The sequence below is a fragment of the Schistocerca serialis genome, chromosome 9, assembly GCF_023864345.2.
Source record: "Schistocerca serialis cubense isolate TAMUIC-IGC-003099 chromosome 9, iqSchSeri2.2, whole genome shotgun sequence".
Lineage (NCBI taxonomy): Eukaryota > Metazoa > Arthropoda > Insecta > Orthoptera > Acrididae > Schistocerca > Schistocerca serialis.
Genome location: NC_064646.1, coordinates 124,374,731 through 124,390,496, shown reverse-complemented (window position 1 = coordinate 124,390,496; position 15,766 = coordinate 124,374,731). Strand labels below are relative to the sequence as shown.

The following is a 15,766-nucleotide window of genomic DNA, read 5'->3' as shown; positions in this document are numbered from 1 at the left end:
TTTCGACCACCTAAGATTAAGGCCCTCTTGTTGTTTGTTGTGGTCTTCAGTCTTGAGACTGGTTTGATGCAGCTCTCCATGCTGCTCTATCCTGTGCAAGCTTCTTCATCTCCCAGTACCTACTGCAGCCTACATCCTTCTGAATATGCTTAGTGTATTCATCTCTTGGTCTCCCTCTACGATTTTTACCCTCCACGCTGCCCTCCAATACTAAATTGTATTGTTGACTCAGAACATGTCCTACCAACCGATCCCTTCTTCTAGTCAAGTTGTGCCACAAGCTCCTCTTCTCCCCAATTCTATTCAATAACTTCTCATTAGTTATGTGATCTACCCATCTAATCTTCAGCATTCTTCTGTAGCACCACATTTCGAAAGCTTCTATTCTCTTCTTGTCTAAACTATTTATCGTCCACGTTTCACTTCCATACATGGCTACACTCCATACAAATACTTACAGAAACGCCTTCCTGACATTTAAATCTATACTCGATTTTAACAAATTTTTCTTCTTCAGAAACGCTTTCCTTGCCATTGCCAGTCTATATTTTATATCTTCTCTACTTCGACCATCGTCAGTTATTTTTCTCACCAAATAGCAAAACTCCTTTGCTACTTTAAGCCTCTCATTTCCTAATCTAAGCCGGCCAGAGTGGCCGTGCTGTTCTAGGCGCTACAGTCTGGAACCGAGCGACCACTACGGTCGCAGGTTCGAATCCTGCCTCGGGCATGGATGTGTGTGATGTCCTTAGGTTAGTTAGGTTTAATTAGTTCTAAGTTCTAAGCGACTGATGACCTCAGAAGTTAAGTCGCATAGTGCTCAGAGCCATTTGAATCATTTTTCCTAATCTAATTCCCTCAGCATCACCCGACTTAATTCGACTACATTCCATTACCCTCGTTTTCCTTTTGCTGATGTTCATCTTACACCCTCTTTTCAAGACACTGTCCATTCCGTTCAACTGCTCTTCCAAGACCTTTGCTGTCTCTGACAGAATTACAATGTCATCGGCGAACCTCAAAGTTTTTATTTCTTCTCCATGGATTTTAATACCCACTCCGAACTTTTCTTTTGTTTCCTTTACTGCTTGCTCAATATACAGATTGAATAACATCGGGGACAGGCTACAACCCTGTCTCACTCCCTTCCCAACCACTGCTTCCCTTTCATTTCCCTCCACTCTTATAACTGCTATCTGCTTTCTGTACAAATTGTAAATAGCCCTTCGCTCTCTGTATTTTACCCCTGCCACCTTCAGAATTTGAAAGAGAGTATTCCAATCAACATTGTCAAAAGCTTTCTCTAAGTCTACAAATGCTAGAAACGTAGGTTTGCCTTTCCTTAATCTTTCTTCTAAGATAAGTCGTAGAGTCAGTATTGCCTCACGTGTTCTAACATTTCTACGGAATCCAAACTGATCTTCCCCGAGGTCGGCTTCTATCAGTTTTTCCATTCGTCTGTAAAGAATTCGCGTTAGTATATTTCAGCTGTGACTTATTAAACTGATAGTTCGATTAATTTACATCTATCAACACCTGCTTTCTTTGGGATTGGAATTATTATATTCTTCTTGAAGTCTGATGGTATTTCGCCTGTCTTATACATCTTGCTCACCAGATGGTAGACTTTTGTCAGAACTGGCTCTCCCAAGGCTGTCAGTAGTTCTAATGGAATGTTGCCTACTCCAGGGGCCTTGTTTCGACTCAGATCTTTCAGTGCTCTGTCAAACTCTTTACGCAGTATCGTATCTCCCATTTCATCTTCATCTACATCCTCTTCCATTTCCATAACATTGTCCTCAAGTACGTCGCCCTTGTATAGACCCTCTATATATTCCTTCTATCTTTCTGCTTTCCCTTCTTTGGTTAGAACTGGGTTTCCATCTAAGCTCTTGATATTCATGCAAGTGGTTGTCTTTTCTCCAAAGGTCTCTTTAATTTTCCTGTAAGCAGTATCTATTTTACCCCTAGTGAGATAAGCCTCTACATCCTTACATTTGTCCTCTAGCCATACCTGCTTAGCCATTTTGCACTTCCTGTCGATCTCATTTTTGAGACGTTTGCATTCCTTTTTGCCTGCTTCATTTACTGCATTTTTATATTTTCTCCTTTCATCAATTAAATTCAATATTTCTTCTGTTCCCCACGGGTTTCTACTAGCCCTCGTCTTTTTACCTATTTAATCCTCTGATGCCTTCACTATTTCATCCCTGAAAGCTACCATTCTTCTTCTACTGTACTTCTTTCCCCCGTTCTTGTCAATTGTTCCTGAAACTCTGTACAACCTCTGGTTCTTTTAGTTTATCCAGGTCCCATCTCCTCAAATTCCCACCTTTTTGGAGTTTCTTCAGTTTTAATCTGCAGCTCATAACAAATAGATTGTGGTCAGAGTCAACATCTGCCCGTGGAAATGTCTTACAATTTAATACCTGGTTCCTAAATCTCTGTCTTACCATTATATAATCTATCTGATACCTTCTAGTATTTCCAGGATTCTTCCATGTGTACAACCTTCTTTCATGACTCTTGAACCAAGTGCTAGCTATGATTAAGTTATGCCCTGTGCAAAATTCTACCAGACGGCTTCCTCTTTCATTTCTTTCTCCCAATCCATATTCACCTACTATGTTTCCTTCTCTCCCTTTTCCTACTGACGAATTCCAGTCACCCATGATTATTAAATTTTCGTCTCCCTTCACTACCTGAATAATTTCTTTTAACTCATCATACATTTCATCAATTTCTTCGTCATCTGCAGAGCTAGTTGGCATATAAACTTGTACTACTGTAGTAGGCGTGGGCTTTGTGTCTATCTTGGCCACAATAATGCGTTCACTATGCTGTTTGTAGTAGCTTACCCGCATTCGTATTTTTTTTATTCATTATTAAACCTACACCTGCATTACCCCTATTTGCTTTTGTATTTATAACCCTGTATTCACCTGACCAAAAGTCTTGTTCCTCCTGCCACCAAACTTCACTAATTCCCACTGTATCTAGCTTTAACCTATCCATTTTCCTTTTTAAATTTTCTAACCTACCTGCCCGATTAAGGGATCTGACATTCCACGCTCCGATCCGTAGAACGCCAGTTTTCTTTCTCCTGATAACGACGTCCTCTTGAGTAGTCCCCGCCCGAAGATCCGGATGGGGGACTATTTTACCTCCGGAATATTTTACCCAAGAGGACGCCATCATCATTTAGTCATACAGTAAAGCTGCATGCCCGTCCGTAAAAGATGATCTTGGTTTGCGTAAGGCTGGGGTCTATCGTATTCCTTGCAGTTGTGGCATATTGGTCAGACACTCAGGACTGTGGAAGACCGGTGCATTGAACATAAGCGTCACACACGCTTGCAACAGCCGAGCAAATCCGCTATTGCAGAACATTGCCTTGACATCGGTCATCCTATGGAATACAACAACACGGAGATTCTGGCTTGCACGCCCAGCTATTGGGATAGTGTTATTAAGGAAGGTGTTGAAATCAGACTATCAAGCAACCTTAATAACAGAGATGGTGGATTTTGTTTAAATGCTGCTTGGAATCCGGTTCTGTCTCTCATCAAAAAACAGAGGGACAGAATTAGTGCTACCTCACCTGTTGATCAATAGTAACTATCGATATTTCTGATGTTGGTTATCTTTGTTTGTGTTGACACTTGTTCTGTGCGTGGTGTCTTCCTTGTTTCTCCTCTGTGAACCGAGGTATTAAATTCCCTTGCACATTTCTTCTTCCTTGCATTTGTGCCTTGAGAATGGCAGGGTGTGCTCCTGTCGAAATATCGGCGGTGTTCGACGACGTCACCCGGCAGCAAACCCGTAAGTTATTTGAACATTAACAAAATGAGTTAAGCAAAAAAAAAAAAAAAAAGAAGAAAAAGAAAAGTAAGGTGACTGCTTGCGCTAGGCGGGAAATCCGGCATAATTTTTTATTGTAGTCATATCATTCTACAGCTGATAGTTGTCCTTATTCGCAATTGAGAAAAAAAATTTAATGTATAAAATTGGTGAATGCTTGTGAGGACGCTGCCCATTTATTTTCAACTTATTAAACTGAGCGCAAATGCGGTCGTACTTCAATTGAAGATGGAAAGGGAAATACCGTGTGGGTAGGGCCTCGCGTCGGGTAGACCGTTATCCTGGCGTAAGTCTTTCGAGCTGACGCCACTTCGGCGCCCTGCGTGTCGATGAGAATGAAATGATGATGATAAGGTCAACACAACACCCAATTCCTGAGAGGAGAAAATCTCCGACCCAGCCGGGAATCCAACCCGGGCCGTTATGCATGGCATTCCGTCGCGCTGACCACTCCGTATTCAAATACAGAGATGTTTAAACAGACAAAATACGGCGCTCTGGTTGGCAACGCCTATATAATACAAAAATTGCCTGGCGCAGTTGTTAGATCGGTTACTGCTGCTAAAATTGCAGGTTATCAAAATTTAAGCGAGTTTGAAAGTAGTGTTATAGTCGGCGCTCGAGCAAATGGATACAGCATCTCCGAGGTATTGATGAAGTGGCGATTTTCCCCTACGACCATTTCACGAGTGTACCGTGAATATCAGGAATCCTGTAAAACATGAAACCTCCGACATCGCTGCGACAGGAAAAATATCCTGCAAGAATGGGACGAATGACAACTGAAGACAATCGTTCAAGGTGACAGAAGAGCAACTCTTCCGCTAATTTGCTTCAGATTTCAGTGCTGGGCCATCAAAAAGTGTCAGCGTGCAAACCATTCAAGAAAACATCATCGAAATGAGCATTCGGAACCTAAGACCCACTCGTGTACCCTTGATGACTGCACGACACAAAGGTTTTCGCCTCGCCTGCACCCGTCAACACCGACATTGGACTGTTGATGGCTTAAAACATGTTGTCTGGTCGGACTAGTCTCATTCCAAACTGTATCGAGCGGATAGACGTGTACGGGTGTGGAGATAACCTCATGAATCCATTGACCCTGCATGTCAGCAGGGGAATGTGCAAGCTGGTGGAGGCTCTGTAATGATGTGAGTTCAACTGGCTCTGAGCACTATGGGACTTAACTTCTGAGGTCATCAGTCCCCTAGAACTTAGAACTACTTAAACCTAACTAACCTCAGGAGATCACACACATCCATGCCCGAAGCAGGATTCGAACCTGCGACCGTAGCGGCCGCGCGGTTGCAGACTGTAGCACCTAGAACCGCTCGGCCACTCCTGCCGGCGATGGTGTGAGACGTGAGCAGTTGGAGTGGTATGGGACCCCTGATACGTCAAGATACCAGTCTGACAGGTGGCATGTACGTAAGAATCATAACTGGTCACCTCCAAAAAATGTTCAAATGTGTGTGAAATCTTATGGAACTTAACTGCTAAGGTCATCAGTCCCTAAGCTTACACACTACTTAACCTAAATTATCCTAAGGACAAACACACACACCCATGCCCGAGGGAGGACTCGAACCTCCGCCGGGACCAACCGCACAGTCCATGACTGCAGCGCCCTAGACCGCTCGGCTAATCCCACGCGGCTGATCACCTTCATCCATTCAGGTCCATTATGCATTCCGACCGACTTGGACAATTCCAGGAGGACAATGCAACACCTCAAACGTCCCGAATTGCTACAGAGTGGCTCCAGGAGCACTCTTCTGAGTTTAAAGACTTCCTCTGGCCACCAAATTCGCCAGTGATGAAATTTATTGAGCATACCTGGTATGTCTTGCAAGGTGCAGTTCAGAAGAGACCCCTACCCCGTCGTACCCTTACGAATTTATGGACAGCCCTGCAGGATTCATGGTGTCATTTCCCTCCAGCGCTACCGCAGACATTAGTCGAGCCCATGCCTCGTCGGGCTACGGCACTTCTGTGTCCTCGCGAGGGCTCTACATGATATTATGCAGATGTACCATTTTCTTTGGCCCTTCGGTGTAGCTATCCACTGTGCTCCTCAAGAGTAATGTACTGTCAACCGCACATCGTTTTCTTTTCCCGCTGTGCAACATAAACGGTAAATTTTACGTGATAAATTTATGGCTGACTTCCATTCGAGGTCAAAATGACTTAACTGGCCAGTACTCATGTCCTCAACGTTATTGAAGCTCCGTCTTGCTAAACATTGCAGGGGTTACAGTGTAATGTTGATGCATTAAGTTGTTCTAAAAGCGGTGCTGATATTCAAGACAATAAAAGCGGGTTAAAAGCTGTGAGCTATCTGGGGAAGTTAACCTTGCATTACTGAGCAACTGTTTCACCACGTATCCAGTGTAGCTTACCAAATTCCCAACCGGACTAACATTAATTATAATCTTTTAATAGTCATCTTACGACAACCGGTGATATATATATAAAAAGAGAATTTAAATAGAAAGAAATAAATCAGTTTATATTTGGACATTTATTTTAACATTGATCATTGTTCCGTTAAAATTTCAGCATATTAAACTTGATTCATAACTAAACTGGTTCCTTATTTAGGATTGTGAAAATGTGAGTTTGTAATCTTACAGAACACATCAAATATGGAGCCAAGATTGGGAGACTGCATAGAACACCGCATTCATAAAATAACACACGAAGAACGTTGAAACATATGCAAGAGGAAATTAACCACAACCAACCGATTCAATTTTCACCCAAAGAAGTTACGTTCGTAGCGCATCCTGTCTGTCATGAAATTACCACATACTGGTATACTAAATTCATACTAACTCTCTGTGAAATCTTCCCGAAAAAAACAGCTGAGGACTACTTTGATGATTGCACCACATGCTTCACGTGGTCAACTTGGTTTACACGAAGAGTGTAACTCCACAATAATTTTGATAATTAAAATAAATTACATCGAAACGCAATTTACAAAAGAAAGCCCTCGGACTGGTTGTTATCGTCTTACTATTAACCTGATGGGTCAGACAACTGTATAAGCACGTGGTATTGGTCTCACAAAGTACACCCCACGTGGGTTGAACATAAAGAAAAGTTGCTATATTGAAAAATATTGTCAAGACGAGACGTTATAATCTCACGCACATTCACATTTAAGATTGATGATCTTAGTTAGAGTTACGGATCGTCAACACGTGGTTCCACTTTACTCCCAAAATAATGACAAACCAACAACCAGAAGATATTCTGAACTTCACACTCGAATTACACTGCGTTGCAATTTAAGATAACATTAGATATTTTAGATCTAAACCTGAAATAAAGGTGATTAAATTTTCAGTTAAGCTGAACTTAAGAAATCCATTGTCCTACGGACACAGATACAAACGGAAGTGACCAGAGAGGCAGCTTCCTATACCAACATGAGAAGGGACGGACAGGACCATACTAAGAATAGAAACCTCTTTGCTTTTAGAAAGCGTAGATACCTGTTCCGACGTTGGTGCTACTGTTCTCTAGCAGACAGGCTTGTCTGCTGCCATCAAGCATGCAACAAGAAATACATTGGCTCATTCGTCCTTTCACACAGAAGGGAAGGGGGATGACAGTATCTTATCATGTACGGTATATAAAAGAAAGCAGATGTAGGTTCCATATGAGACTGTGTGACATGAATTACATATAAACTGTGTTTTAAAGTGCAGTAGTGCGACAGATCGTTCTTGTTTATGTGTAAAAGTAACACGTTCCACTGTCCAGTCTCCTCCCAGATAGTCAGAAACACCACAGTAAATTTAGAAGTGGAACGTATGCCGTAAATGACAACAGATTTAAGAAATTAACATGAAAGGAATCCAACAGAGACCTTTCAACAGTACGCTATAGTCGCTGTGCTCCTCGGCGCTGTTAGCGTTTGTCTCGGCTGCAACATAAACGTTCCCGTATAGGCAGACTCCCTCCCGTAGGAAGGGCTCCGTCGTCGCCTGCGCCCGGTTGTGAATGGAGAGCAGAGACTGCGGGCGTTTGCGTGGCCGTGAGGCAGGTCGGTCGCCTCCGCTTGGCACCGTTCGCGCACTGGTGGAGGTCGCGGTCACAGAGGATTGGAAGCCTTCGCGATCCGTGAGGCAGCGCCGGCCAGTGTGTGTGCGGAAGCCGGCCGGAGCGGACGCTGCTGGCAACTCCGTGTGTCGTCTCTAGCCGGGCAGGTAAGCCTACCAGCAGCCGGTCTGCTGCTAGCCGGCACATGTTACTGACCTTACAAACGCGCGATATACGTCCGTCTGTTTCATTTGAGGAGGTTAAGAAACCGTTTTTTTTTAAATTCTTTATTTATAACACAATAATAATAATTATACAAGATTGACCCACCACCTTATTCATTAGTGGGTCCTATGTTCCTACTTTATACAATAGCAGCTTCTACATTATACTTAATTACAGACAGTTATGTGGTTAGTACTAGGCAGACTACTTCTTATTCTAAGTTAGCTTGACTTCTAGTTACTACGAAAGGGTTAGTACTAACTGCCTGCAGCGTTACAATTGTGCCAGTGTAATTATATAAACCTACTTTGGAAGCGTTGCCCATAGAGCTAATCCCTATGGGCGTGCCCCTGGCACAAGGCAGGCGAGGATGGTTTGTCGCTGCAGGTTCCTAATTTACTATCCTATTCTAATTGCCTAAATCTACTTCCTATTCTACGTCATAGTTGGTGCGTTGTCCTATTCGGGATTACCCCAGTCCCCCTAGTCCCGGTCGTGGCGGATTCCAACTGTGAAGTCGACCTATCCACGAACGGGCGGTATGGGACCGGAGCTGTGGTCGCAATCAGTGTTTTTTATTTAACTAGGCTTGTAGGTCTCTCAAAAAAGCTTTTAATACTTTTTGTGATACCTCGTTGGCTAGTATGTTTAGTCTTTGAAAAGTCTCCTCTTGTCTCAAAAGGTCATAAGTATTTGTATTTGGTAGTTGTCGTCTAAGTGTCCCGGCTACATCATCGAAAAGGGGGCACTCGTAAACCACATGGTCAGGAGTACCCTCCGGTGCACCACAGTCGCACGCAGGCGTCGCCCTTTTCCCAAACCGACTTAGATAAGTCGGATATGGGCCATGACCGGTGAGGAGGTGGATCAAACCCCTAGTTGGCTCAAAATACTTCATTTTTAGTCTTTCCTTGACGTCTGGTAGGAACTGAAAGGTTCTTCTACCAGTTTCATCTAGCTCCCACATCTCCTGCCATAGATCTATCCCTCTTTCCCTTATCTCTCCCTTTTCCCTGACTATTACCCCCATAATTTCCTCTACCTTCGTGTTAATACCCTTTCTGGCCCAGTACCAAGCGGCCTGCTCCCTAATCTTAATATCTAAAGGGCAGAGCCCCATTATGATTAGCAGTGCTCCACCCGGAGAAGTTCTATATGCTCCTACGGACCTTAATATCACGTTTCTTTGTACTCTCCTCACCGTCATGGCAGGCACCACCCTCGTGAGCCTGTGAGCCCAGACTCCTGAGCCGTAACCCACTATGGATGTCAGTATACTATTGTGGTAGAGTTTGATTAAATGAGGCGGAAGGTGGAATCTCTTGTGTCCTATAGAAATCAGGTTATTTAATAATTGTAGGGCTTTCTGGGTTACGGTTTCTATGTGCCTTGCTAAAACCGTTTGCTACAAATTTACTATCGTTGCATTGTTCCACAGAATCGGCCATAACTGGCCGGATCTGGTCCGCCATTTGCTTAAATCCTGCTCGCGGAAGAAATTCGTGGGAGAGAGAGCGAGGCTCTGCCCGGTACATATTTTCGAACATTTCCGACGATGTCGGTTCGCCCCGCGTTTCCAGTTCATGACGCAGATAAGTGAAGGGCTTGCTTAGTCAGCGGATTTTCAGTGCCATTTCATCGCTGCTTAAGAACAATGAGAGACACCTTTACAGCCTGACAAGGAACCCCTTGAAACCGAGGTCGCAAGTTCAGTCTTTAGGAAGGCTCGTTTGAAAGTTTTTTGTTAACAATTATGATGAAAAAAATAGATGCTAATGAATGTAGGTTAATTCATACAAAGAAGAAGACAGCAACCAGCCACTATTAATACTGCTATTTATTTAGGTAAATAGCGCCGTCACCGGTTTCGAACTGGCAAGTTCATCATCAGACAGTTGTTCACATGATTTCCAAGATACACTTTACATTATCGTCCGTTTTCGATTTTTATTCTTCCACTGTGGCGAAGTATTTTTTGTGTGTTGTTGCCATACGGTAGAAAACAGTGTTAGAAGCGCCCTGTGTGAAAATAACTGACCTCCAAACGATGAAATACAGAGTAAATGCCGGCCGGTGTGGCCGAGCGGTTCTAGGCGCTACAGTCTGGAACCGAGCGACTGCTACGGTCGCAGGTTCGAATCCTGCCTCGGGCATGGATGTGTGTGATGTCCTTATGTTAGTTAGGTTTAATTAGTTCTAAGTTCTAGGCGACTGATGACCTCAGAAGTTAAGTCGCATAGTGCTCAGAGCCATATGAACCATTTTTAAGTTCTAGGGGACTGATGACCTTAGAAGGTAACTACCATAGTGCTCAGGGCCATTTTTTGAACCCCAGAGTCAATAAATATGTGAGGTTAAGTGGCTATGGTACTTACATCGAAAATTCCGCGCGATTTTGTTGCGAAGCTGCAGGATTGTAATTTCGAATATTCCAAAATATATCCAGCACTTATGTAATTTATACATCACCATATTGTGCAAAGCACCACACATACACACACACACACACACACACACACACACACACACACAACAAAAAGAATTTGCCACATGTGAAGTTATCACAAAGATTGCAGATTTACAACTACAACAGTGTCAGAGACGTTCTCTCTCAGAGATATCACAATATACGGATTGCTTTGATTTCACAGTATGACTGTTTTTAAAGAAAAACATAACATAATGAAAATTAAAATACAAAGATAAACCTTACATTATGAGCATATAATATTACCTAAATAAACAGCAGTATTAATAGTGACTGGTTGATATCTTCTTCTTTGTAAGAATTAACCTACATTAATTGTACACATATCTGTAATATTATATTCTCATAATGTAAGGTTTATCTTTGTGAAAATACCTGATTTAAAACAAAATACCTGGGGAGTACGCAATACACAGTAGTTCAACAAATTCTAACTTTTGGCCAGTGGTTTGTATGAAAATGTGAATCTCCGACTAAATCGACTGCGCTGATCATGAATCAGAACCCTGTTGCTCTACAGCAAGTAAGATTTTTGCACCGTTATCATCATATCATCATCATGATCATTATCATCGAAATATGTACCCAGTGAAATCGGATAGCAATAACAGGAAGACGGAGGCGTTATGGAGCAATAAGATGGTGGAAAAAAATAACGTCAGAGACATGTGAATGAGAAGAAGCAAATATGGTGATTTGGGACACTTACCAGGTGAAAGTATTACTTCCGTTTACACTTTTTCGAGAATGAAACCTTGATGTCCTTCGTTTGATGTGTCACTGTCATTCACCAGCAGTAGTCACACATTATGCTTATCTCAATGACCTTGATAACGACATTCCAGAGGCTTACGTTCTTGATGGAACCGTTCAGCATGTTCCTCCGATGTGTTACGCAATTTGTGCCGAAAATAGTCTAAGTATGATATTAGAGAACGTAGTTTTATGGCGACCTTGCATCCTAACTCTTTAAACGACTGTGGCAGGTCTTATACTGTTTCCTTTTAATCAGGCCGCTTATTCTGGCTGTGAAGACAATGCACAACATTTTTTAAACTTCTGCAAGCTTACTGTTCTATTTCCGTCATTGTACTTTCAAAGTGTTCAGCAGACAGCGACTTACATATATTGAGTCCAAGAAACGTCCCTTCTTTCAACTTTGCGGTCGATAGATTTTGGAATTGTCTGCACAGGGACTGGAAAAAATTTCCCGTTTTTTTCTAATGCTTTTGATGTGCAGTGGAGGCACAAAATGTGATCTAGATTAATCAAACGCTCATTCACAATGTGCTTCGATCTCACTGATAGGTTTTCCCTCTTAGGCCATTCTCTCCTACTACAGATCTCGTGATATACTTTACTGTCCCATTCACAAATATAGGAAGTCACCTTAATGTGTCGTGTTTATTGGCCGAATAAAATTCCAATCACTTAGTCACAACACCCAAGCCACTGGTGTTCTTCACATTTCGAATGAGTGCTTTAATAGTACTGCATGTATCTTTTAAGTGTACGGACACGCAAGTGGAACCGATGTTAATTCGTTTCCAGTATGTACCATTACAAAAAAATGGTTCAAATGGCTCTGAGCACTATGGGACTCAACTGCTGAGGTCATCAGTCCCCTAGAACTTAGAACTACATAAACCTACCTAACCTAAGGACATCACAAACTATGATGACCTCAACCCACAGGAAAAATAATTATCAAAATCTGAACTGTGAAGTCATTCAAAATTCTAGTTGGAAAACCAAACTCTTTGTTTTACTTCTCAATTGGTCACGATCCCACTTTGTTTATGAACTGAAAACTCTAATATTCACGAGAAACTGCTCTCAAATTAGCCTGAACCGACAAAATTGTGTATATATTCTCTGAAACTTCAATGACAAGACAATATCTGAAAGGAATTAGAAAAAGTGACAAAATTTCGTGAATCACACACAATACTGTTAATAATTTTATGACCACTGGGGGGGTTCACCATTCATCTACCGACTTTTGAGTATAACCAGTGTCTCTTAATACTACGACTCGTAGCAATACAGTATCAAAAACTTTTATTACTGGGTAAACAGTCCCTACGTGATTTGACAGCTGACATTTATAATACACGCTCACGTCAGGAAATGCACCAATACGGGCGTAGCAGCTTTTATGTTATTGGTCAGAACGCAAGCAATTATGGCGGTCGCCGTAACAGGCAGTTTTATAAAGACATCGGCAAGATGGTACCTACTAACTGGACAATACAGAGTATCGCGTAGCTCACAGTGTACATTCGTGGTTCGAAGAACACCAAGATGTGTGTAACGGACTCCCTGGCTACCAAATTTCCAGATCTAAGCGTAGTCGAGAATCTATGCAACCATCTCGTTTGGGCTGTTCACGCTATGGATCCTCAACTGAGAAACCTGGCATAGCTGGCCCCTGTCGGTGCCTTCCACAACCTCATTGACGCCCGTCCTACACGTCCGCAATGCAAAAGGCTTCCAACAGTTGGCCACATTAATGTGACTGGACCGTTATTACATCAACGACTCCCCCGAAAGAAAGAAACAATAGTCATAAGCAAAAATTCTCCTCCAGTCAACAGGATATCACAATTTAAGACCATTTATAATTTTAAACAATGACATTCATACACCTCCACAACTTTCTCAGCAAATAAAAGAATGCAATCAACCATAATTTTAGAAAAAGCGCTATAATAAAACAATATGCTTAAAACTCATAACCAATAAATCCCTCACTATCGATTCATGGAAAATACTGCCGTGACATGAACTGCATTAAAACTCTACAACACAAATTTTTACATAGCACAACAACCATCAACTTTTACGAACATGGCCGTGCGGTTAAAGGCGCTGCAGTCTGGAACCGCAAGACCGCTACGGTCGCAGGTTCGAATCCTGCCTCGGGCGTGGATGTTTGTGATGTCCTTAGGTTAGTTAGGTTTAACTAGTTCTAAGTTCTAGGGGACTAATGACCTCAGCAGTTGAGTCCCATAGTGCTCAGAGCCATTTGAACCATTTTTTTTTTTTTACGAACACAGTTTACAAAAGATATGCGGTATTGCTCATGAACTGTCATATGTCCGAGCTCTGATTAAATACAGGAGACCAGCAAGACTGGAGCCATCACGCTCACGAACTCTTGAAACAATCATCTTGCCTTAGGCCTGAAACACTAGCTGATTTCTGGGTAATAACCAAGGCCACCCAGAACTTTGGCGTATCCAACGAGGTATATGTGGGTTCACAACTCCCAACAGGCAACCTTAACAAAGCGATCACTCGACGCTAGCCGGCGCCATTGACGATACGGAGAGTTCGGAGTAAGATAAGATCGAAAATTGCATCCGAGACGGCGTGCTGTAGAAAGTCAGCCTCGCTTTGGATGTCGTCAGGATTTAGAAGTTTGGAATATTGGCTTTCAATTACGGTATGAATTTGGACATGGTACACATTCCAGTCTGCATGGGAATAATTCTGGATATGTCAGGGTGGATAATGAGGAGTGAGACAGATTGGGTTTGGCACACAGCATGAGATCTGCAGAAGGACCTCAAGAGGTCGTGGGACACATAATGCCAGGACAAGTGTGGTCAGGGATATGGATATCGTGGCCATTGAGGATGTTGAAAAAACTGATGCGACCGCCGTTTTGCGGCGGGTCTGCCGGAGTGAAAGTTAAGGTTGGGTGTGATTATGTATGTGATAAAGATTCAAACTACATGGGTTAGGAAATTGTAGTGGATGGAATGGTTAGGTTGGGTGTAGATAGGGGCAAGGAAAATGTATTTTAGGGGAGAGATGGCGCGGATGAAGGGATCAGTTGGATCATTGAGGAGCAGTTGGGGAGTAGAATGGGTGATTGGAGAAGGACGATGGCAACTCCACCATGGGCAACAGGATTGAGATTATCAGTACTTTGTAAGATGTAAGGAAGGAGACATGTATAAGGAATTGAGTGGTTGGATAAGGTTTTCGTTGAGAAAGAGGCCATCGATTTCATGTCGTCGGAGGGTCTGGATAAGACGATGTTCATCAGAGTGGAGGGAAATAATATTTTGGCATAGTTTGGATAAGGTTTTCGTTGAGAAAGAGGCCATCGATTTCATGTCGTCGGAGGGTCTGGATAAGACGATGTTCATCAGAGTGGAGGGAAATAATATTTTGGCATAGTATGTTGTATGTCTGCTGATCCATTTTCAATAAAACAATAATGTGTTTGAGAGGTTGTTATGGATAGAAAATGAACTGAGCTTCATTTTGGGAATGTCATGTAGGTGTTCATATGGAAGATGGTGTGGGTGGGTGGCAAGGTTCAAATGGCTCTGAGCACTATGCGACTTAACTACTGTGGTCATCAGTCCCCTAGAACTTAGAACTACTTAAACCTAACTAACCTAAGGACATCTCACACATCCATTCCCGAGGCAGGATTAGAACCTGCACCGAAACAGCCGCGTGGTTCCGGACTAAAGCGCCTAGAGCCGCTCGGCCACAGCAGCCGGCCGGGTGGCAAGGGTTATTTGTTGTAGGATGTGGGGTTTTCAAAAGGGTGTATAGTTTGCAGTATTAATTATTAATGTTACTGAGCGGATGTTGTCTTCAACGGTGGACGGAGGATGGAGACAGTTGTTTGTGTGGTTTGGTGTATTAATTGTGCGTATGTGGATGGTGAGTTCAGGCTTTTGAGTGTTTGTTCGAATAAGTGTGAATTTCTAAAGGTCCAAACTGCTGAGGTCATCTGTCCCTAGTCTTACACACTACTTACTTAAACTAACTTATGTTAAGAACAACACACACACCTATGCCCAAGGGAGGACTCGAACCTCCGGCGGGAAGAGCCGCGCAACCCGTGACATGGTGCCTCTAATCGCGCGGCCACTCCGCGTGGCCACTCCGCACGGCTCAGGGTTTTGAGAAGAGGGTTTGGATTTGCATTTCTGGGAATAAGTGGTGTGAGACTGGTCGCTGGTTTTGCAGTTGTGTGGGGAGTTAAGGTTTGGGCATTGTTTGTGAAGATGATTTTGCTTGCAGTGAGGACAGGCGGTTGGGTTCCTGCAATTTTCTTTTAGGTGGTCATTGTATTGGAGGTATCGCTGGCATTTGACGCTTGTGGAGATG

The 15,766-nt window shown here is 42.8% G+C and overlaps 1 protein-coding gene across 1 annotated transcript in view; it reads left to right on the top strand.

The window, feature by feature from the left end:
• Positions 1 to 7,924: 7,924 nt before the first annotated feature.
• Positions 7,925 to 15,766, top strand: part of LOC126419056 (UDP-glycosyltransferase UGT5-like) — a 158,491-nt gene continuing 150,649 nt past the window's right edge. Inside the window, exon 1 of the mRNA XM_050086131.1 lies at positions 7,925 to 8,081. The gene's annotated coding sequence lies outside the window, so the exon portion shown is untranslated. The remainder of the gene's footprint in view (positions 8,082 to 15,766) is intronic.